At 39.9% G+C, this 25,259-nt stretch overlaps 1 long non-coding RNA gene across 1 annotated transcript in view; it reads right to left on the reverse strand.

The window, feature by feature from the left end:
- Nucleotides 1–25,259, reverse strand: part of LOC141422620 (uncharacterized) — a 69,754-nt gene that overhangs the window by 43,161 nt on the left and 1,334 nt on the right. Inside the window, exon 2 of the long non-coding RNA XR_012447339.1 lies at nt 272–345. This is a non-coding gene — a long non-coding RNA (uncharacterized lncRNA). The remainder of the gene's footprint in view (nt 1–271; nt 346–25,259) is intronic.

The following is a 25,259-nucleotide window of genomic DNA, read 5'->3' on the forward strand; positions in this document are numbered from 1 at the left end:
TTGCCAGTATTGTATGTTAGGTGTTTTTCACTAAAATAGTACATGTTCTCTCTAATATGACATTCACAACTCAGTATGAAGCATCAAAAAAAAAAAATCAACTGAAGCTAGAATAATAGTTGCTGCTTTCTGACCACCAACAATATGCCAGGCACAGTGTAAAAACTTTTTATATACATAGTTCATAATTCTCACAACATTCCTATATAAAACATGTATTATTATCTCCCTTTTACAAGTGAAGAAATTAGAGGTCCAAAAAATTAAATACCTTGCCAGAGCCACAGAGCTGGTAAGTGATATCATAACCCATTTTCCATTTTGCTTGAACTACAAGCTTCCAAGCTGAAAAAAAATGAAAAGGATTCATTCAGTAGAGCAGCCAGAAACATACATGAAGTAATTTAAGGGTTCCCAAATTTATGAGGTACTCAATTATTTCTTTTGCCTAATATTAGGATGGCTAAGTGCCTTCAGTGGGATCCTCTGTCAGTCTATGGAACAACCATGGTTAAGAAGATACTGGGCCAGGCTGGGCTCTGGTGGCTCATGCCTATGCTGTAATCACAGCAACTCAGGAGGCAGAGATCAGGAGGATCATGGTTTGAAGCCAGCCCAGGCATATAGTTCGCCAGACCCTATCTCGAAAACACCCATCACAAAAAAAGGGCTGGTAGAGTGGCTCAAGGTGTAGACCCTGAGTTCAAACCCCAGTACCGCCAAAAAAAAAAAAGAAGATACTGGGCCAATTTTACTCAGGCACCAAGGGAATTTTTGCTGGAGAAAAAAATGTGGCCTACTCCCACAGGCTCTGTGTCATCCTAAGTAATACTTACTCCAGGGATAATGTGGTTGAGGGATCTTACTTTTGACTCACATACCTAACCTTACAATGTGGTACAATGGAACAGGCTACTTGTGGGTCTCTACAAAACTGTAGCACTCAAGTTAACATGTCAGAGGAAACATGATGACTTGGGGAAAATATGTAATAATGACCTGCCACAAATAAAATTACCCTCTTATTAGCACTTATACCCATCTGATCCACCTCCCCAGTTTACATTCTTCTCTGCAAACTGTGATCTTCAGCTGGTGATTAATCTTTCTCTTTTTTTGTAGAGGTTTTTTTTTTTATTATTATTAAAGGCCAAATTCTACATTTTCATGTTTCACTAGTATGATTTATTACTTTTTCAAAAATGAGTAATTATTGCCGAACTAAGAGATGCCAGAAAGTAGGATATAATTCCTGCCCTCCAGGAACTTAAGCTGTGTTGTAAAGAAGATAAGGCCTGCACAGAAAATGACAACATCTAAACTAGAAGACATGTATGTGCCCAGAAAAATGGTAAACTATGTTCAATCTGTGTTTGAAAAGCCCAGGAAGACCTCTGTTAAAGAAATGGCTAGTGAACAAGGTCTTGAAAGGATGGACAGGATTTCAACCTGAAAAGTGAAGACAGAATATTTGAAGTAGCAGAGACAAAGAAGAACATGGCCTGGAAATACAGCAGACTAAATTGATTGGAACTTTTGAAAATTAGATAACAAATGTTTGGACCTGCCATCATAGAAATAGGAAAACCAAAGTTTCTAAGGAAGGGAGGGCCTTGACAGAAGCAATGTGAAGAAATTGAGACTGACAAGTACGCAGGACAGACTAGCAAGGTGGTGACTGGATTGGGGGCATGAGAGAAACTGCAAATGCAATTTCCATTGTGGCCAGAAAGTCCCTTTTTCAAGTAGCATCAAAAAATTTCTGAACATTGATGTAAGCACTGTACTAAGAGGTAAAAACAGCCTCATCCTTAATAATAGATTTGGAGACAATTATAATATAGATTATAAATGTTATGGGAGTGAAAGCTCAGGGTGTTGTGGAAATTCATGACAAGGCAGTTTCCCCTTTGGAGGTAACTTCCATGACTAGGAAGTAGGAGTTAGTTAGGAAATAAGCAATAGTCTTCTAAGCAGAGTTGCAGCATCCACACAGCCCTCAGAGAGCAGAGCTTTTTCAGAGGGTGAGAAAACATTAAGGGTAGATGTTGGAAGCCTTGGCATGGTGTCTTCTGTCTGTAGTCCTAGTATTCTAGAGGCTGAGGCAAAAGTATGAGTCTAGGAGTTTGAGACCATCCTGGGCAACATAGATCCCATCTCAAAAAAAAAAAAAAAAAAACAAGTAGGATTCGGGGTGTTAGATGGAAGGACAGAGAGAAGATCACACACAGCGACCGCAGAAGGACTAGGATGCAATCAGCACTAAGAGTTTAACCAGGGGAATTTCAAAACAGGGAACCCTGTCAGTAGTATAAAGAATGATTGCGAAGAAGGGAGCTGTGCATAGAATCACGTAGACTAGTATGGTACTGGCGTGAGATAATGACAGCCTGCACCAAGGTCGAGTCAGCGATGGTAGGGAAGAAGCTGGAGACCAAGTGTGGGACCCAGGGAGTTACCAGGATGAGGGCTGGAGAGAGAAAGGCTAATTTCCAGGTGTGACCATCCTTTGGAGAAATGAGAAACTCAGAGAAGGCAGAGCTGCCAGGTGGCCCTGCCTTTGTAAGTTTTGGTTTTGTTTTTTTTTTTTTAATAGAGCTGTTTTGATACAATCTGTCTTTTACGACCTCATATGTTCAAATGTTTGGTTCCAAAAGGATATGCACCTTCCACCTTCTATAGAAATACTTCCAGAATGAGCAGTCCTTGGGTAAGCCACACAGTAAGTCCATTTGCTCTTTTTTAATGAATGCTTTATTAGATCAGCTGGCTGCACATAGTCTTGTACTAGGGTATTTTGGGGTGGGCCTGTTCCTGCTCTGTAAAGAAGGAACAGCAGGGCTGGATAGGGGCAACGCAGTGGCAGTGCATGTGCCAGTATGCACCACCCTGGGTTCTAACCCCAGTACTTGCACAAAAGGGGAGCAACAACCAAAAGGTGTCCTAGTGTGCATGAGGCCCTGGATTTAATCCCCAGCACCCCCCAAAAAAAATCAAATATCTCCATTTTCTTAATTCTCACTGCCCCTCTTAGCTGAGTTTTAAAACCAAACTGTGAGCTGAGCTATTAGGACAGGCAGTTGAGCTTTCTTTTTTTAGCTTCTCCCTACTCCAAAAATTTTTATTGTCCCTTATTACCTTTGGCAACGATCTTATCAGGTCATCAGGTTCAAACTCCTCAACTTGAAATTCCAACTTCTGCACCTGCCTTGTCACATTCCTTTCCCACCTATCCTCCTCCATCTCTGTCTGCTCTAGGTTTTAGCTACTTGTTTTCTTTATCTGGATACTAGATTGTCAGCCTTTTGCTTCAGGGTGAAAGTCTCATCGGTTTTCTCTGTCTCTAAAGTAGCAATGTTTAATTGATTGGCCTGCTGACACCAGAATTTTTTTTTTATTTTTAAAGTGCATTCTCCTTTAACTTCTACTGATCAGGCATCTCAGTCCATCTGAGTTACTCTGTGTGCTTGAAAACAACTTAACTGCAGGTCGTTTAGTGTGTGGCACATCTTTGGTGGTATGTGACTCAAAGAACCTTAAGTAAATGAGCACCAGCGTTACCCACACACTGCACTCAGACCTTGGCTTTAAAAAGAGTAAGTTTGAGCCGGGTGCCGGTAATCCTAGATTCTTAGGAGGCAGAGATCAGGAGGGTCACAGTTCAAAGCCAGCCCAGGCAAACAGTTTGTAAGACCCTATCTCAAAAAAAACCCTTGACAAAAAAAAAAGGGCTAGTGGAGTGGCTCAAGGTGTAAGGCCCTGAGTTCAAACCCTAGTACCACAAAAAAAAAAAAAAAGGCAAGTTTGGATAGTAGGTTCTTAAGTGAAATGCTTTCATCCCTTTGTTTTTAAACTCCAGTGTTTTTACTCCTTACTTTTCAGTAATGTTAATAAAACAGTAAGATCACCATTCACATGCCCTGCAGCAAAACTGTGGAAAACTTTGACCACTAGGTGGCTCTCTCTGATTTCTCCATTCCTTTCAAAGACTAAACATCTCTGTTGGTTTCTTACTGATTCTGATTACTCAGCAGGACAGGCTCTGTGAACACCATTTACATTCCAAGGGTTCAGGGCTTTCCACTGACTGAGGTTTGAGTGAGACAGAAAGCCTGCAAGTGATTCCTTTCCAGAATAGCATATATAAAGTCAGGCCTTAATCAACATGATCTTATTACCTTATGACTTCACTTTTTAATATACAGTTTCTGAGACATTGAAAGAGATTTCTTTCCTGGAACCCTAGCATTTGCCAGGATTCTACCAAAGTCTAGCTGACATTTTGTAAGCAAAGTTAGGTTTTAGGTTTAAAAAGAAAAAAAAAACATTATTGACTTTGGCTATCTATCTATGTCATATATACATATATGTTTTATATATATAATTTTATTTTTTGTGGTACTGGGGATTGAACTCAGGGTCTGGCTCTTGCACTCTACAACTTGAGCTGCACACTAGTTCTTTTGCTTTTAGTTTGTTTTTGGATAGGATCTTGCTAACTTTTGCCCAGGGTTGTCCTCAAACCAAGATCCTCCTGTCTCTGCCTTCTGAGAAACTGGGATTATGGACCACTACTCTCGGTCTCAATATTTAATCTTTTGAAGAAACCATTTCTGATTGTTATTTTCTCTTCTCTGGTTACTTTCTATCTTAAATTGCATTCTTACCAACATTAAGAATCATTTACTAATTAGTCAGCTTTCCGTTAGTACAAGAAAATGCCTGAGGCAATTAACTTATAAAGAGAAAAGGGTTACTTTCACTCACATCTTTGGAGGTTTCAGTCCAAGACTGGGCAGCACCATTACTTTAGGCCTCTGGCGAGGGCAGCACATCCTAACAGTTGCACACAGTGGAGCAAGCTATTTATGTCTCAAGCCAGGAAGCAGAGGAGACTAGGTGATCAGAGCCCCACAATCCCCTTCAAGTGCATGCCTCCAACCACCTCCTAGTAGGCTCCCCCTCTCAAAGGTCCCACCACCTCCTGACAGTGCCATTCTGGGAAGCAACCCTTCAACACATAGACCTTTTGGGAACGCTTATCCAATCTATAGCAAACAGCCACCAGCGTTCCACTATATAGTATCATAATAAGGACGAAAAGTATCATTTTTCCGTTACTCTAAACTCTCGTGTCTTAAGTTTCCCTGAAGAAGCCTCAACATGTAGAAAGACAAGAAGATCTCCCCTTACAAGAACTTATTTGGAAGTTATAGATAATAAATTCAGCTACTGATGTTTGCTTTACTAAATAAGAAAACAAAAAAACAAGGAGGAGACCTCAGTACATTTCTCCTGATAAGGCAAAAACTTTAAACATCCAGGGGAGGGTTGAGCCGTCCTAGGTCATCAGATCTCACTTGGCAACTGCCTTTGACTTATGGATGGAAAAGCTCTACTCTTTCAAATAAATAGACAAGTATGATATTCCGTTGTCCACAGCAGATTTGAAGAATTAAAAAAAAGAAACTAGATAAGAATTCTTCAATCCACAGTTTGACTAAAATTCTGGAAATAGCTTCTCAAGGAGAGTAGAATTTTGGTAAACCATGTTCTATGTAGATCTTTCATTTATGTTTGATTTTCTGTACTATTTACTTGTCTGACATACAAAAAAGAATACTTCATCCTCCATTCTCTAGGAAAAGAGAACTACGCTGACACTTCTTGGTACTGTTTCTCACCCACAATTTTTTTTAGTTGTAACTACCATTCTTGTAGTTGTATCTGTCAGTGGAAACAGCAGGTGATCTGCTTTTATCTATTTTTAAAGTTAATGAAAAATCTTCCCTACAGTTTTTTTCCTTCAAACTACAAAAATCTCCTCTCCTTTCTTTTAGCTTTTCCTCATACATCTCATTGTTACATGGTCTCATTTATTGCTAAACTTTTTTTTTTTTTTGTGGTACTGGAGCCTTCACCCTGGGCCACTTCACCAGCTCTATTTTTGTGATGCGTTTTTCAAGATAAGGGTCATGCAAACTATTTGCCTGGGCTTGCTTGGAACTGCGATTCAACTGATCTCTGCCTCCTGAACAGCTCGGATTACAGGCATGAGGCACCGGCGCCTGGCAATTGCTAAACTTTTTCTGATTTGTTTTCACCTAAACTCTGGGGACCCAAGCTTGACTTTTGGTATATGCAGCTTTAATACACAATGGATAACTTACAGTCTCACTTTGGGGAAGGTTATTGATGCTACTAATCCTGTTAAAGTAGATTTTCTAGACCAAAACATGAGTGAGATTCAGGCTAGAATTCAACAGGTATGTATTCCACTATATGACATACAGGTGTGCTCTTCTTTAAAGAAATTTGCTACTTGAAAATTTGGCTTTACCCCATAGAAAGTGATCCTTCAATGAAAAGGACTCACCAATACTCTAAAGAGGCTCTTCTCTGGTACAAATAATCCTTTCAGTAACACATTTATCATGTAAATCAACATGCACTAGTATAATCGGAAAGAGTGAGAAGAAAACTCAAATTGAAGCAACGTAAGAACTGCCAAGTTTATAGAAAGTAACAATATGTTCTTGTGTCAGGAAACTGCTCTTTCCTGTACCTTCCTTAACAAGTCTCCACCCTCTAGCCTAAGGAGACTCCCCACACTACCCCTGCAAACAGCAGATAAACAGAAAGACAACTAACCCCCCAATTTAAAAAGGAAATGTCTACATTATTAATATCTCTTTCTTTTTCAGTTTTAGAACAATTCAAATGATTTGGACTCTGAGCTCTTTATTTTTTAAAGTTGCGTATGGGTGTATGTGCTTGGGAATTGAACCCACCACTTCATGTATGTGTGCTCAGCTGTCTTGCACCTGAGCCCCTTAAGATGACACAAACTAAAACAGGTAAAGTGAGAACTTCCTGTATAATTCACAGTTCCTTGAATTTTTCAGATAAGCTCTACCTTTGGCAGCATTGACATCCCAAAAATATGAGTCACCACCCAAGGCCCCTTTGTGACTGGGATTAGGGAATATTTCCTTGCCTTTGTGTGTGTGTGTGTGTGTGTGTGTGTGTGTGTGTGTGTGTGATAGAGTGAGAGAAACAGAGAGAGAGAAAGAGAGAGAGAGAGAGAGAGAAACTGACAGACAAAAACTGAGAACTGGCCTGAAATTCATACAGCTAGAAGTAGCAAAACATAGGGAACTTACTGTCCTGGAAAAATAGCAGGCTGTCACAGTTTACAGGAAGCAGGGATTGGGCATTGAGTAGGCTGCCCACTCTCACTGGAAAACAAAAATTTGCCCACTTTTCCCTAGAGCCTCACTGCAGGGGCCTAGCACTCCCCTCTGCTCACCAGTTTTATAGCTCTGTCTAATAAGCTCCAGAGTCTGCATTTCTGAAATGAGTGGCTTACTTCACTTACAGGTCTTTTCCTTTTTGTTTTTGTTTTTTTTGCAGTGCTGGGGATCAAACTTAGGGCCTCAAATATGCTAGGCAGGTGCTGTACCACTGACCTACATCCTCAGCTCAGGTCATTTTTAAGTTGTTGCCTTGTGACTATGGTCTAGGTCAAACCTTGACTTCATTACCTTATTCTGGGTAGGGATGTTTTGTCTCTTGAAAAAAATTGATTTGTCTGATCTTACATCTTGTATAAGTAAATAGGTTTTGCCTGCTGGAAATAAAATTAGCAATTAGTTTGTAGGCTAGCTATTTTAGAAAGAGATTAAATCTTTACATATCACTCAAAATCCTTTTTACATTTTTTTGGGGGGGTGGGGGTGCTGGGGTTTTTTTCTTTTGTTTTGTTTTGTTTTTGCTCTGCTGGGGATTGAACCCTGGGTCTTGCACTTGCTAAGCAAGCACTCCACCTCCTGAGCCATGTCCCCAGCCCCAAATCTTTTCTCAATTCGTATATTCAACAAATATTTCTTGAACATCTACCTTTTCTTGTCAAATCTAACGTTTGAAATCTAGAAGAGATTATTTTTTTAGCTCCCTTCCCCTGATTTTTAGGGCTGAGGGTGTGGGTCACGTATTGTGCCTGCCTAGCAAGCCCAAGGTCCTTAGTTCAAACCCCAGTACCTCCAAAAAAAATTAGTTTATTTTTAATAAGGATAATGAGGGGCTGGGGACGTAGCTAGTGGTGGGGTGCTTGTCTAGCATGTGTTCAACCCCCAACACAGGAAAAAAAAAACCCTGAAGAATACAAATATAAGAATAATTAAATAAAGGACTGGGGCCATGACTCAAGTGGTAGAGCACCTGTCTAGCAAGCACAAGGCCTTGAGTTCAAACCCCAGCACCACCAAAAAAAAAAAAAAAGGTATAAGAATAATTAAATGAGTCAAATATGGCAGTACATGCCTGCAATCCCAGCACTTGGGAGGCTGAGGAGAATCATTAGTTCCAGGCCAACCTGGGCTACAATAGTTAGACACTGTCTCAAAAAAAAAAAAGAAAAAAAAAAAATATATATATAGAAGGATATATATATCCTTCCTCTCTCTCTCTCTCTCTCTCTCTCTCTATATATATATATATATATATATATGGAAGGGGGAAGGATAATAAAATGAACACTAATAACTTTTTACTCCCTTGAGTATTAGCAAGTAGTGTGATCACCGCAGTATATGCATGAGTGTATACATATGTATGTATGCGCGTATATATGTATATGTATATTTTTTGATGGCTCTGGGGTTTGAACTCAGGGCCTCACCCTTGCTAGGCGGGCACTCTACCATTTGTGACACTCTGCCAGCATAAGTATATTTAATTGGTAGGAAACCACCAACTAAGGTGTCTTCCACAGGACTATCCTGTTTGCCTTCCCACTGGTGTTGCGTCAGAGCTGATGCTTTCCCGCCTCCTCACTGCACTGGCACTGATCGTATTTTGGATTTTAGTGTTCTGGGTTTGTACTTGAATCTCATTGTTTTAATTTGTAGTTCCCTAATGACTTATGGTGCTAAGCATCTTTTCATACTGTTGTGGCATGTTCGCCATCTGTATACCTACCTTCTGTGGTGAGGAGTGTGTTCAGGTCTTTTGCTTATTTTTAAATCAGGCTGTTTTCTTAGTGTTGAGCTTTAAGAATTGTTTAATATTTTGGATAACAATCTTTTTTTTAATCATTTCTTCAAATATTTCTATTCAGTCTGTGATTTATTTTCTCATTCTCTCAACGAGCTTTTCATTTTTATCTCTGCAAACTACTATTTCATGTAACTTTTATTTTTAAATGTGTTAAAATATACATCATAATGTTTAAGATCTAATTTTTGGTTTTGGAGAAGGTGTCTTGCTATGTTGCCTGGGTTGGCCACAAGTGATCTTCCTGACTCAGCCTCCCAAGTAGCTGTGACTGCACCACGATGCCTGGCTTAGATCTTAACTTTTTTTTGGAGGTGCTGGGGATCAAATGCAGGGTTTTGGGAGTGTGAGACAAGTCTACCACTGAGCTACACCCCCCAAGCCCCAGATCATAACCATGTTTAAGTCTGTAATTGAGTGGTATTAAATACACAATATTCATGATGTCCAACCATCACCATTCTCTGTTTCCCTAATTCTTTTCATTTTGTAAAACTGAACCTCTACAACACTTTCACTTAATTCACTTGAATATGAAAATCTTTCATATTATATAAGGCTCTTTTTCCCTTTTGAAAAATGAGTATAAAAGCAACATGTATTCTGGATGGAAAACAATTAATTACAAAAAAAAAGAAAAGAGGAAAAACACCAAGATGACCAGCAGCCTTGGGAGTTTCTGGAAACCAGACCCTTGACCTGGACAATTTGATAGAACATGCCAGAAGCCTAAAAGAAACACTGACCCTTTGACCCAACTCTTGTTTAGAAATGTATTCTGACAAAATAATTGGATGTGTGCCCAGAGAGCCAAATACAAAGATGTTCCAGCTGGAAAAAACCTGAGAACAGCCTCTGCAGTGTTAGTTTTCTAGAGCTGCCATAACAAAGCACCACAGACTATGTGGTTTAAGTGACAGAAACTTATTTCTGATAATTCTGGAGGCTGGAAGTCTGAGATCAAGGTCAGCAGAACTGGTTTCTTTTGAGATCACTCTCCTTGACTTATATATGGCCATCTTCTCCCTGTGTCTTCACATGGTTCAGATTTCCTCTTCTTATGACACCTGTCTTATTGGATTACAACCTACTAAGAATCTCATTTTAACTTCCTTACCTCTCTAAAACCCTATCTCCAAATATACCCACAATCTGAGACACTAGGGGTTAGCACATCAACATATCAATTTGTGGAGGACACAAATCAGTCCATAATGCCATCTAATCCATGAGTCAGAATTTTTTAAATTATGATGCATTCACACCATGGTTCAATCATACATTTTAGCTCATGTATGAATTTTTAATGGAGTCATCCATTGGTGTCCATGGGGGATCGGTTCTGGTTCCAGGACAACTGTGGATACTAAAATCCACAGATGTTTACATCCCTTATATAAGATGTACAGAGGTATATTGTTTAGGAAATAATGACAAGAGGAAAGTCTGTACATGTTCAGTCCAGATGCAGGTTTTTTCCAAATATTTTAGATCTGCAGTTGGTTGCATCTGTGCATCTAGAACTAATGGCTACAGAAGATGACTGTTCTGCCATTTAACATGACCTTAGGATGATGATTGACACAGAGAGAACTCTATGATCTACGTTGTCAGTAGAAAGAACAGACTTCAAAATACAATGGACAATTTGATTTTTTCCCTTTATTTTTTTTGGTGGTGCTGGGGATTAACATGGGGTTTTATGCATGGGGTAAAGCAAGCACTCTACCACTGAGTTACACTTCCAGTCTGTGATTATTTCACTTTCTATGAAAAATGGCCAGAAAAAGTCATATTTAGGGGATGATATGAGTGATTTTCTTTTTTTTTTGTATTGTTTTTGTTTTTGGTGGTACAGGGGTTTGAACTCAGGACCTCCTCAACCTTGCTAGGCAGGTGCTCCCAGCCCCTTTGTTTTATTTCTATTTTTAAAATGTATTGCTTAGCTACACATTTAATTCAAACTAAGTCTGTAATATTTTAAAAGACCCCTGTGCGCGCGCACGCGCGCACACACACACACACACACACACACACACACACACACAAAGAGGGAGAAAGGGAAGGGAAAGAAAGAGAAAGGGGAAGGGGAAGGGGAAGGGGAAGGAGCTTTCTACCCTATGCCTAAGCATGTTTTAGAGAACACATCTTGGCTGGCAGAGTGGCCTAAGTGGTAAAGTGCCTGCCTCCCTAGCAAGTGTGAGGCCCTGAGTTCAAACCCCAGTGCTGCCAAAAAAAAATTTAAAAATACGCTAGAGAACAGACCTCTAGTTGTGCAGTTGTGTAGTTTTCCTTTAGCTGTTTCTGCTTTCCAGTTGCTTAATCACAACACATTTTTGAAGCCAGTAACATTAATCATTTTGAATTGGTCTAAGGTTTATGACCAGAATTCTGTTTTCAAACTTAGAGAGAAAATTTTTAAATGGAGTGGGTTCCTCAAAATAGGGAAAGGTGCTAAGCTCTGCTCTCTGTGATTTCTAGCTTTGAGGGCAGAAGTCTTATCCCATTCATGAAAGAATTACCAGCAGGCATTTTTCTCCTAAAGGCTGTTATTTCTTTGGAGGCTGGTCCTACTGCCTCAGTTCTTTTCTTTTTCCTTCTTCCTCCCTTCCTTCCTTTTCTTTTTTTTTTATTTTAAAGCATGGACCCTTTTTCCAAAATTTCTTCTGTAACTCCAGCAATTAAAAAACTTGCATATAATATCATTTAATAATTACTAACATTTCCAATGTTAATACAGAATGAAAAATACAGACACTATTATTTAATAACTTCACTAAATTCATTTGAAAGATTTTTAAAAACTTTGTTCATGGATAATAACCTTAAATTTCCTGTTCTTACTCATATGATACATTAAAGTGTAATGAAAGGTCTAGTTCTAACTATTCTAACATAGGTGAGCTAAAAACCTAACTACAGTTTGCAGGAGCTTTCGTCAGGGTTACTGTCATCTTTGATTATCCACAGAAAGTCAGCAAAGAAGACATGGTAGACATGGGAGGAAAGACAGAAGGAGAAGTAGGAATGTTTAGCAAGTAACAGAATTTCAAGAAAGAATAAATGGGGTTCGATCTCCAGCACTACAAACATGCTACTAATAATAATATTCATAGAACACGGTGCCATAGATCTCAAAGGGAGATAAAAGGAACAGGTCAGTGGGCTGTTTGAGAAACTTGATCGTTTGGAAAGTGAGAGAGACAAGATGGAAAATCGAGGGTTACTGAGCTGAGTAGAATTAAGAGGATGGAGGAAAACTTCAGGAAGTTTGTTAGTGACATAAAGGTGAAGGGTAATGTGATATACACTGAGACAAAATCAACCTTCAGAATTTGTGTTCAGGTTAAAGATTTTCCAGTGATTCTCCTAGTAACATATGGGTACTCCATCTTTGTATTTTCCTTTTTTCATAATATATAGTGCATGCTTCACAGGCCACTTCTTGTCTTCATTTCCCAAACCAACAGATGCTTACATGGATGTGTCCATTTTTAGAATCCTTGCCTTTTGCTTTAATTCAGGATCAAATTTGGGGTAATGACTAACTAGTATTTACAATACTCTTGCGAGCAGCCTTGACTTTACAGTGTCTAACCTATTACATTTTTGCCAGACACCATAAACTAGGAATGCTTTTCAGGGGAGTTCTTGTAGTGACTGATCACTCCAAGGAAATCGGGACATTGTCTACCAAGGCACCTCTTGGCAAAACCCACCTGAACAGACTGGATCCTTTTTGATCTTTGGTCAGACTGGAGAACACTTAGATAAGTTATTACCTCTGCATACAGAGGGAGTTTTATAGGTTTTTGAGCATGAACCTTGTCTTCCTTGTCTTGCTTCATCAAGACAAGACATAGGCACTCAATAATATTTATTTGAATGAATTCATGATCAACCATATACTTGTGAACCATCTTCACTTTATATCTGTCTGTAGATAGATAGATCTTCCTGTTACTAATCTGGGATATAAAAGTCCATTAGTGCCTTAGGGTGTGAATAGTGCTTTAATATTATTTTTAAGTATTAGAGATAAAAGATACCTTAGAAATCATTTAACAATTATTTTGAGAATGGAAAACTGAGGCCCAGAGAGGTTAAATGATTTATAAAACTAGTTAAGGGCAGAGGTAGAGCCTCCTGATTCCTTGTGTGCTTCTACACATTCCTTAGCCTTTAACAAGGTTGCTTATGCAGGGTGCCGGTGGCTCACACCTGTAATCCTAGTTATTCAGGAGGCAGAGATTAGGAGGATTGAGGTTCGAAGGTAGCTCAGGCAAATAGTTGATGAGACCCTATCTCGAAAACACCCAACACAAAAATGGGCTCACAGGGTGGCTCAAGGTGTAGGCCCTGAGTTCAAACCCCAGTACTGTAAAAAAAAAAAAAAAGAAAAAGTTGCTTGTTTAATGTTATACTCGTCTCTCTCTTCTCTCTCTCTCTCTCTCTCTCTCTCTCTCTCTCTCTCTCTCATCTCTATCTACACATCCTTTTTTCCCCCTCAACATGCAAATCAGGGAACCTAGAACTTTTGAGGAAAGTCAGGCCATTGTGTTTGGCCCTGTGTGGAGGAGCTAGAGGCATCAGAATCTTATCTTTCTGCAAGGGTATCACGTTTGTGCCTGCTCCACAGGCTTTAGCTAAATGTCGGCACCTTTTCTGTTCAGTGGATGCACTGGAAATTCAGGAGACCTGAGCTCTTGTCTTGGCTCTGACACCACTCATGTGACCTTCAGAAAGTTACTTTCCCTCTCTGGGCCTTATCCCATTTGTAAAATATAGAACTTGGACTACATGAGGTTCAAAATGTTTTTGGTTCTAAAATTCAATGATTATACCTTGTGAATTAGGAAAAATTTAATGTTTTTCTACCTTTAAAGTAAAAGCTACCCTTAAGCCCCATGAAATTTGATCATCCTTACCTTTTAGTGAGAATGTTGACAGGCCTTTCCTGCTCTGTTTGGCATAACTGGGGTGATTTAGTTCTCATTTCAATGGTTTCAATTACTGTTTTCCATTTGTCATGCCACCAAACAAGAAATTGGCACAATGATTAAAGGTGCTCGCTGACTCAGTTCCTTCAGGTCTCTTTTCAAGCGTTCCCTTGAAAATCTCTATGTCTCCTTCACTCTATCCACTTATCCACAGTTGCATGGTAACTATGGACCTGATCTTCTTTTGCTTCTTCTGGAACAGGAGAGCAGTCAAAGGATCCATTTGGCCAAGTTAGGATCCAAGGAGATGGCTGGAGGGGGAACGTGTTCTCTAAACACGGAGGGAAAGCTGTCAGGTTATTAACTCTGCTACAGCAGATGACTAGGAGCTAGCTGCAAACTGACTCCTTTCCCCACTGTGGGTTACTGGCTTTGCACCGTCTCAGCAAAGTCCCCTAGACATGTCATAGCAGCCTATCCTTTGCCTTCTTCTATTGTACATGCCTACACACCAGGAATGGAGACTTAAGAGATCAGCTTCCTGGCTCTTGTTGAAAGGATGCCCTGTTTATCAGAGGCAGAGACCTGCTTTCTTCTGAAAATTCTGCTGATGTACAAAGCTGAAGAATGCATTGTTTCTTGTTACCTAAAGTTGAACACAGGCCCAGCATCATATTACTTTGCCTCCAAAAGGCCTTCCTTTCTTGCATTGACTGTTTCACACCATCAGTCACTCAACTACCAGTCACTCAACAGCATTTAGGAAGGACTTGCCTTAACCATGACAGAAATGTTGGAAAGAAAGAGATATAATGATCTCTGGCTCAAGGACTAACACATTGTTGTGAGAAGGGAAATCCAGAATGAACAGAACCCCGAAGTACAAATTAACATAATGCAGAGGATTTCCAGACATGTATGGGAGTTATAGGAGTTAATTAGCATGATCAAAGCTGTCTGGAATTAATCCAACAGGGCTTGTTGGAAGAATAATCACTGAAAATTTAATTGAATATATGAACATAAATAGAGAACTCAGGGACAAATTTTTTGGCATTACTGGGATTTGAACTTAGGGCTTGTGCTTGCTCATAAGACATGCTACCACTTGAGTCATCTCCCCAACCCATTTTGCTTTAGGTTTTTTTTTTTCCAGTCTCGCGTCTCGTGTGTGTGTGTGTGTGTGTGTGTGTGTGTGTGTCTGGACCTGTATTTCAGTCCTCCTATTTATTGCCTTCCACATAGCTGGGATGACTGGCAGGCACTACCACACCCGGCTTATCTGTTAGATGGGAATCTTGTTAATTTTTTCCCTGAGCTGGCCTTGAACCTTTACCCTCCCAATCTCTGCCTCCCAAATAGCTGGGATTATAGAAATGAACCATTATACCTGGCCTCCAGAATTTTTAAAAGGTGAAATGAACTAAAAGAGCCCCGCTGTGCCATAGTTTCAAAAAATAAAAGATGTAAATGAAAGAACACATTTAAGCACATGAAAGGGGCTTAGGTGGGGAGGGAATGAGGCCACCAAACCAGGGAATCTACAGAAACACACCTGATCACCAGCTAAGGGATCAGATGAAATTAGTGATAGAGAGCCACTGGAGGCTCTTGAGTGTGGAAATGACTCATGAAATTGTCTGGGGAAGATTCAGCTTCCTGCTATGTAGAAACTCATATGGAGAAGTCAGTGGCAGAGCCCAGGTCAAGCTGCAGCCGTGGGGTTGAAGTAGAGATGGATCACAAACACTCGGAATCATAACAGCCTATGTTCACTGAGTGCTGGGTCCTGTGTGACAGTCACATGAATTAATAAATTCAATCTCAACAGAACTCTGAGAGGAGAAGCTTAATGACTTGCTCTAGGTCATGTAGCTGCAAATGAGGAACTGGCATTGAACCCAGGCACTTTGGCTTTAATACCACTTAGGTACTCTGCTAGACTGTCTCCCTGAAGTCAAGGAGCAAGGGAGGAGAACTACCCAAGTGCAGTGTTGAGAGTGTGACCTCTAGGTTCAGACTTCCTGCAATTTCACCTGTCTCCAGCATTTACTATACACTCCTGGATAATCCACTTAGAATTCTAGCTCTCCTTTTCCTTATCCACAAAAGTGAGGATAATGGTAGCTGGTGAAAGGGTTGCTATAGAGTGGAGATATGATTAGTGTATGTAGTGCCTGGCTCAGTGCCTGACACACAGTAAGTGTTCAATAAACATTAATTACCAATAAAATTATTATCATCCTATGTCTTAGAACCTGGAGTTCTGGCAAAATAGTACTACAATTGCTAGAATAAGAAGAAAGGGACGTTTGGTTCCCTTCTGTGGTTGTCGCAGAATATTTAGGGATCAGAGTTACACTGAGGGAAGTGACAAGAAACTGGGGGAAGTTCCTTAGAGAATTAGCTACAAGAGCCATCTTACAGAGCTTGAGTAAAGCTCACGTTAGAAGTAAAGATAAGAAAAGAAGCTAAAACTTTGGTTAGTGTAACCCTCTTGAGTTGTGGGCAAAGAGGAATGGGATTGCCATTTTATTAGTAACATATGTTGAGCACTTTTCTTTTGGGTTCCTCTTTTTCAACTTTGCTTTTAATAGACTACGAACATACTGGGAAGTAATTCATGCTGTAACTCTTCCTGGGAACTGTATGTACTTAAAGTAGAGCTAGAAGAGATTTTAAAAGGCTGTTGCTTTAAAAAAATACAAAAAAACCCAGGCTGAGTGTGGTATTATGAATTGGAGGGCAGCCCAGTCAATGTTAGTGAGACCCTATCTCAAAAATAAGAGAAACAAACAGAAAGGCTGGGGATGTGGCTCAACTGGCAGAATACTTGATTAAGGCTCGGGGTTCAATCCTCAGTACTACAAAAATCAAGCAATCACTCAAACAAATATAAATAATACAAAAATCTAGTAGCATGATGGGTGATTGTCATCATTATACATCAGCATGCTGCTAGTTCACAGACACTTTTCTCCCTAGAGACATCTTCAAGAAGAGGTCTTTGTGCCCGTGCATAGTAACTGTTTAGAAACTAAGTTGAAAAAAGAGTTTTATTTTAGTTTTCTAAATACCAAGCCTGGGCAGGCCTATGTGACCAACACACGAAAGGAGCCATGGGAGGGGCAATGCTCACTCACATGTTAGCTGCCCACGTCACCTTACTAGGTAAGGTGGCTCAGTTAATTTCCTCAACTGACCGCATAAGCTATACTCCACTGTGTGGAACAGGAAGTAATGATTTGGCACTCTGCCTTTTGAATTCATTCTGTGTTCTGACATGGATAAGTGATATTGAGAAAAGATAGTATTAATCATTAGTGACATTAGTGCACTTAAAGTAATTCACTCATAAATATTTATTGACAATGGCAGAGTATCATAAAGAACACAGTATCTGGTACATAACAGAAGCGCCAATGATGTGGACTCAGAGCCAATGTTTGCACTACACATGTGCCAACACATAGCATTTAACTTCATTTCATTAGGCAAAATTCAACTCTATCAGGTAAAAGGATAAGAGAGAAGGAATGAATTAGGTACAGTGGAGTTTAGAGATTATTTTCGCTCTCTACTTTCCAGCTCCTGTTCAGCAGCAGTAAAGTTATTGCTATTACGCAGCAATGATTGGTGTCTGTGAGCTCATGTTGAGTGGTTGTTACAGAATTTGAAAGGGCAAGGCATATTTCATAGACCAGTCCTCAACTATCTCCATCAAGCTGTTGCCATAGAGACAGAAAACTTAAAGACTTCCTTACAATCATTTTGGAAAGGAAATGTCTATTTCTGGCTGAGGCTTGGCTTGTCTGTGGTGAAGTTTAGAAAGAGTTTCTTACTGTCTGCTATGTAGTGAAGAATTTAGGACAAAATATGGAGCAACCTTATGGGGTAAGATGATCAGCAATTTTAAAAAAGGAAAAGCCTACTTAGATTAGCTTAGGGCTAGACCCTACAGATCAGTTATGACCTGGTATAACTCAGGTACTCTAGAAGTTACTTATCTTCGTGCTTTCTGGCCTGCCTCTCCCTCCAGTGTGATTAAAGTTTCTTGCCCTAACCATTCTTGTAACTGCCCTGAAGTCAGATCTCCCATAAGTAAGCAGTTAAGTCATAAACTGAGATATCAGTTACCAAAGATCATGTAGTTCAAGCAACTTTTTTTTTTTTAACTGCTAATTCCCTTTAGGTCCTTATTGATAAATAAGACCAAGGACTGTTTGTAGGTTTCCATTTTTTGCCGCTATCACAGTACCAATCCAACAAATAGCTTCTTTAGAGAATCTAATTTTGCTTTCTAGAAAGGTAAGAAATTCAGTCTTTCAAATAGCCTATGTTAGCACTAATTCTGAAGCCAAGTAGAATCCATGGAAAAGCAGAATTTATCTCAGTCTATTTTACCTCTTGGAACATTAATTCCATAAGGAAAGCACTTCATTAAATTCTGCTGACATTTAAAGTTTATAAAATGTGTTTGCTTGGTTCTTTTTAACATTAAACTCTTTTCCTTTGGATGCTTCCAAAATTGCATTGGAATCTATCAGATTTTAAAAATGTATAACCTGGGAAACAATGATTTCACTTCAAGGAATTTCTTTCAGAAAAATGTTCCCATTAAATAATATCTCTACCCAGCACCTCCACCAAAAATAAAAATAAATGAATATCTATTCTGAATTTTAGCTAATTCCTGTATTTGATTCCCAGAATACTGTGAGATTAACAGATTATCTTCTGGAAAAATTTGGCATCACAAAAAAATATCATTTCCTACAATGAAACAGGTGGATCCTGATGATTCCAAAGTGAATCTACCAGGGGACAAGTCTCATTTGAGTATTCAGAGCTAATAAGCAACCATTGTGTGAGAGCTACTGGGCATTCGATGAAGGTCTCTATCATGAAAGCAGACCTCAAAAAAAGGAATTTTTGGGGAATAGGGACAGTGCAGGAAGATCAGTTGTCTCCATGATACATGAATAAACAACAAAAGAAGGTGGTTGTGGTGGCATACACCTATAATCTCAGCACTCAGGTGGCTGGGGCAGAAGGATCACGAGTTCAAGGCCAGACTGGGATATAGAGTGGGATCCTGTATGAAAGAGAGAGAGAGAGAGAAAGAAAGAAAGAAAGAAAGAAAGAAAGAAAGAAAGAAAAGAATGCTATTAAAAAGAATAATGAGATAAATACTCTATGATTACACTTACATGAGGTACTTAATGCAGTCAAAATAAATGAAACAGAAAGTAGAAGGGCAGTTGCCAGGGGCTGGGGTGAGGGGGAAAGTAGAGTTATTATTAATGGATATAGTGTTTCAGTGTTACAAAATGAAGAGTTCAGAAGATGAGTGTACAACCACATCAATATACCTAATACTACTGAACTGTAGACTCAAAATTGGCTAAGACAATAAATTATATGTTAAGTACATTTTAGCACAATAAAAAGTTGGAAAAGAATAATCTGTGAATAAAAGGAGCTCATAGAAATGAAAAAACATGATCGCTGAAATAAATTCATAGAAGGTTTGGAAGATGAAGACAGGGAGATTTCTCAGATGGCTGATTCAAGAGATGACATGTAGATGTAAAATAGAGACAGCCAGGTGCAAGTGGCTAATGCCTGTAATCCTAGCTTCTTGGGAGGCTGAGATCTGGCAAATCAAGGTTGGAGGCCAGCCAGGGCAAATAGTTCATGAGACCCCATCTCCAAGACAACCAGAGGAAAACAGACTGGAGGTGTGGCTCAAGCCATAGAGCACCTGCTTTGCAAGTGCAAAACCCTGAGTTCAAACCCCAGTATCACCAAAAAGAAAAAAAAAGTTAGGTTAATTCAGGAAGTCCAGCATTTCTTGGAAAATGGAGAGAGTGGGGAGAGAGAGAGAGAGAACAGGAGGGGGTTAGAGAGAAGTAGACTGTAACACAGTCCCAACAGCAAACCTAATTCACCCCACATGGTTCTCATAGAGATTTTTGTGAAGGGGCTCCTTTCAGAGCAGGAAGGATTAAACAAGGGTAGTGTAGTTGCCAGAGACTAGTAGCAAGGAGAAGCTACTGCATTCCCCAGGCCAAAGGGACAGGAATGGAGGTAGTGGAAATGGAGTCCAGTAAGACCTGGAGCCAAGGAACAAAGGCCTCTCAGTGGGAGCTGAAGCTAGGGCCCATAGACGCGGCTCCACCACGGGAAGTGCAGGGAAGGATGGCCAGGCCTATGCAGAAACCAGCTGGCAAGTAGGCTGGTACAGTCTGTCATCCACAGGGTCATTCTCAGGGCAAGGCAGGGTCAGCATGTGATGGGAAATAAACTATCAAAGAATAAAACAATAACATTTTCCCATCGGAAAAACATCTGGTGTCCATACCAGAGAATTAAAAAAAAAGCCTGACATAAAACATAATGAAATGTCAGAAAACCATTAGCAAAGAAAAGATGCTAAAAGCTTCCAGAGAAGAAAGAAGCCATCATATATAAAAGAGAAGTGGGAATGGTGTTGGGTTGATCAGTGCCAACACTGGAGGCCATATGACAATGGAGCTATGTCTTCAGCTTTCTGAGGAAATGTTATTTCCAAGCCAAATCATCAATCAAGGGTAAGGGTGGAGCCAAGACTTTTGCCAACATTCAATGTCTCAAAACATGTACCTTCTACACACCCTTGCTTAGGAAGCAGTTACAAGACAAAGAAGTAAACAAACAAATCAACAAAACAAAGGAAGACCTGGTTGATGAACACAGGATGCACGCAGAGCCAAGAAGTTGAAGGGAAATCCTTGGCTGACAGCTGTGCAGAGGATCCAGAACATGTCCAGTTCAGACAGTGGGGAGAAAAAAGTCTCTATTATTGTGTCTTGAAGGGAAAAAACAAACCACTGATCATTTTCAGAAAGGCTCAACCATTCTTTTGAGGGTTTGGGAGGGGCAATGAAAAAGAAGCAAATGTCTGTTTTTAGAAATCAGTTTTTTTTTTTTTTAATGTGCTAGGGATTGACCCAGGGCCTCATACATGCTAAGGCAGGACTCTACCACTGAGCAATATCCCCTGCCCCAACTCAGCTTTCAAACAGTATTTGTTTTCTTTTTTCAAATCTGTGTACAAATAGCTTTTATACATTTAAATTTAAAGCTGAATGTGGTGGTGTGTGCCTACAATCCCAGCATTTGGGAAATTGAGGCAGGGGAATGGAAAGTTGGGAGGCCAGTTTGGACTACATAGCAAGACCCTGTGTCAAACACACATGCATTACGCACACATGCAAAACCCTTTAAAATACTCATAAAAGGATGTAAAGATAGGTAGGGTGCTGGTGGCTCACGTCTATAATCCTAGGTACTTTGGAGGCTGAGATCAGGAAGATCCAGGTTCAAGGCCAGCTTGAGTAAATAGTTTGAGACATCCTATCTCCAAAATAACCTGAGTGAAATGAATTGAAGGTGTGGTTCAAGTGGTAGAGTGCCTGCTTTGCAAGCTTAAAATCCTGAGTTCAAACCCCAGTCCCAGTGGAAAAAAAAAAAAAGCAAAGATGTAAGTATAAGAATATTATATTATTGTATATAATATCAAAAGTGAAAGTAAGGGGCTAGGTACTAGTGGGAGGGAAGGGTGAACAGAGAGTGTGAAGGAGGGTGAATATGGTCTATGTACTTTACTGGTGAAAGTAAAACAATAAAACCTATTGAGATTAATTTTTTTACATTATAAGTTTCCTCTAGAACTCATACATGGACATTGCTTTTTGAAACTTCAAGAGTCACAAAGATTATGCATAAAAAAAAGAACATGTTCCGACTACATCTCCTTCCCAATCTCTTTTTCAGTGTCTTGGGAGAACGTCCAGAGACAGTCTATGGAAACCACCCTAAGCTACGACCACCACGTATGTTACTAAAGCTTTAAGGAGAAAGGCAGGCCTGGAGATGTGCCTCAAGTAGTATGGCAACAGCTTTGCAAGCACAAAACTCTGAGTTCAAACTCCAGTCCTACAAAAGGAGAAGGTACCTATGGTCAGGTACCTGTTCTATACAGTGCCTTTGTTCAATTAACATAGATCTTAATGTGTAGACTGGAGAGTTTCTGAAAAGATACAAGATGGTAGTGGAAACCACATCTGACAGCACAATGTCAATGAATAAAGGAAGAAGGGGCCAATATTTTGCTTTTGAGAACTAGAAAATAAATGCCTTACAGTATTTGAGTTGAATTGTTTGGAAAAACTTACATAGTAGAAACAAAGGAAATTGTTTTCACTGGTAATGCTCACCAATTTCAAATCTCATTTGTTTGGTTTGTCCCCCACCCCGTTTTCACAGCATGTGTTAATTGGTAGGTACAAAATATCAAGAGCAGCTGCTGTTCTGTTGAAAGTCACCTTAACCAGGGTGAAAGGGGGCTGCAATATGAGCTAAAAGACCTGAATTTTAGGTCTAGATAAACCTTTGTGGTGGTAAAGGGTTTTGAACTCAGGGCCTTGCATTGCTAGACAGGCTGCCTACCACTGGGGCCATGCCCCCAGTCCTTTTTTTCGTTCTAGTTATTTTACAGAGGGGCTCAAACTTTTGCCAGGGGTGGGGGTGGGGGCAAGGTGGCCTTGGACAGAAATCCTCCTACCTATAACTCCTGCACTGCTGAGATTACAGGAGTGAACGCCTGGCTTTTCCTTGTTTCTTCTTGCTCCTCTACATGCTATTCTCTGTACAGTAGCTATAGCAACACCAGCAATGACAAACACAAAGAAAACAAACAAAACTGAAAATACAACTAATTCTTTCATCCCACACCTTCCTGGGAAGAATCTACCTCTGGGCTCTGGGGCTTCCGTTGTACTGATCAGGATTCATTGACAGAGATGAAGAAATGATGAGGTCAGAAAGGATAGATGATTATATATTAGTTTAGCAAAGGGATGAAGGTATTCAAGGAGCAAAAATGCAACCAAGGAGGTGAGAGAATGATACCAAAGAAAGAAAAAGAAAAGGTTTGGCATGGTCAGAGCAGTAATCAGAACATCAGGAGGATGTGGTGGTATGGAAGGCCTTAATGAAATGGTCTAAGGTTAGAGTTTCAGTAAACCAGCAGATTTTCTTTTTTGGTTTAAACTCAGGTTTGGCACTTGCCAGGCAGGTGCTCTACTGCTTGAGCTATGCCTCCAGCCCAGATAATTCTCTTTTATCAGGAAATCATACAGCCACATTTCTTTGGGGAGAAAAACACCTCCCCACATCCTATCTTAAAAATGATCATTCTATTTTCCTATCGGTATTTAACCCTCTTGTATTTTATATGCATAAACATTTTTGCCCTGTTGCAACTACGGTGGATGCATAATTTTGATTTTTTTCTACTTGAAAGGGGAAGGAATGTAGTTTCATGATGATTTTAGTGGCTGTTTAGTGTTATGATTGAATGGAATTTAGAGATAATTTATAAAATTACATGGATGACTATTAAAATTATAAGAACAAGCTGGGCACCGGTGGCTCATGCCTGTAACCTTAGCTACTCAGGAGGCAGATCTCAGGAGGATCATGGTTCGAAGCCAGCCCAGGCAAATAGTTCACGAGACCCTGTCTTGAAAAACCCTTCACTAAAAAAGGGCTGATGGAGTGGCTCAAGGTGTAGGCCCTGAGTTCAAGCCCCAGTATCAGAAAAAAACAAAACATAAAGTTAAACTCTAAACTGACGAGTAAGGTAGGATGTCAAATAAGATAAAAAGAGGAATTTCTGTAGGAAACATAACTAGAAGCAAAAGGTGAACTGGTTCCACCATATCCCATGACGCAGCCAAGGATATTTAACTTGTTCATCTAATAAACTTCTCTGCTGAAAACCAGTTTTTTTATCTTGGAAAAGCTAAAAGCCTTTTGCCACCAACAATGAGGTCTCTTATTTGGTGATAGCCAAAGCAACTGATCAGAGAGCCTAGGGCTGCTGCACTCCCTTTAACTCAGAAATAATTGAGCTCCTACTTTGTGCAAGACAACGTGCTACACACAGCTTCTATGCCATTAAACACGCATTTTCTCTCCTACCAACTGTTTAAAGAAACAGTTAGCTCTCTTTATGTATCTGGTTGACAGTTTCTTTTGTGTTCCTATGTACTGAGAAGCTGTTTTTGTTTTCACTCCAGGTTGTAGGGAACATTGTAATGCAGGTCTATCCATACCATCGACACTTAAGGCCAGTTCCTGGGCTAAGGACTTGGGACTCTGGTGGGGAAGAAAGAAAAAGAACAATGGATAGTGGGGAGAATTATGGGCCTCTGAATGACAAGAGAATATAGAAGTGGTGACCACCTTCTCCACACCAGATTCTCATTGAACCCATGGTTAATAATCAGAACTGTATGAAGGAGATGTTCTTTTAACTGTATTTTGTAGATAAGGAAATTGGCCAGTGACCTACCCAGAGTGGATCTGGGACCTGAATCTCCTCTCTAGTCTTCCAAGGCTTTCTACCACAGTGCACAGGGACCTAACAGGACATCAGCTCCAGAGCCAGTTATAATATGCCCATTGCTCCTACACTTTTATGAGGAAATCTGTCTAGAATTATAAACCTAATAAAGTAGTAGGGGAAAAGGAGGTCATGAAAAATACATGTGGAATGTGTAGGTCCATTTTTTTTTTTCTTAATAAGGAGCCCCTTAGGTCATTTTTGAACTAGTGTCTCTGTCTTCCTGAGTCCTTCCCCAACACAGACTTGTTTTCGCCACTAGACTAGAGTATTCATGGCTGGGTCAGTAATGGTGGTGAGGATAAAATGAGGTCCTCTGTAAACTATAGCACTTTTCAGACTTGGAAGGTAGCAGGTATCTTTCCAAGATAGCAGGGAATTATGAAGTAGCTGATTACAATAAATTCTTGATTACTTGAGATAGGAAGAGGGTAGCTACAGCATTTGGTAACTGAGCTCCAAAGGTAGGATCTAAAACCGCACTCCAACCAGCAATTTTAACCTGAGATAGGGCTTTTTGTAGAGCTTTAAAAAAAGAACAATAAAGAAAAGGAGACGGGTGTAAGATGTCAGTAAGATTAATTAAATATCTCCCCTTTTTGAGAACTGCCTATACTTAGATGGAATTAGGACAGAAAAAAAAAAAAAGGGAAGCAAAAAAGCCAGAAAGAGACTGGTGTACGTGTTAATTCCCAGTTACTACTGTGGTAAGGCAAGGAGTTATGGGGGAATGGCTTCATTCAGACTATCCCCGGGAAAGCTCGGGTTCTGGACAGTCCCTCTGGCGCTATTCCAGTCTGAGTTCCAGAGCT

This window comes from Castor canadensis, chromosome 4 (assembly GCF_047511655.1).
Source record: "Castor canadensis chromosome 4, mCasCan1.hap1v2, whole genome shotgun sequence".
NCBI classification, from domain to species: Eukaryota; Metazoa; Chordata; class Mammalia; order Rodentia; family Castoridae; genus Castor; species Castor canadensis.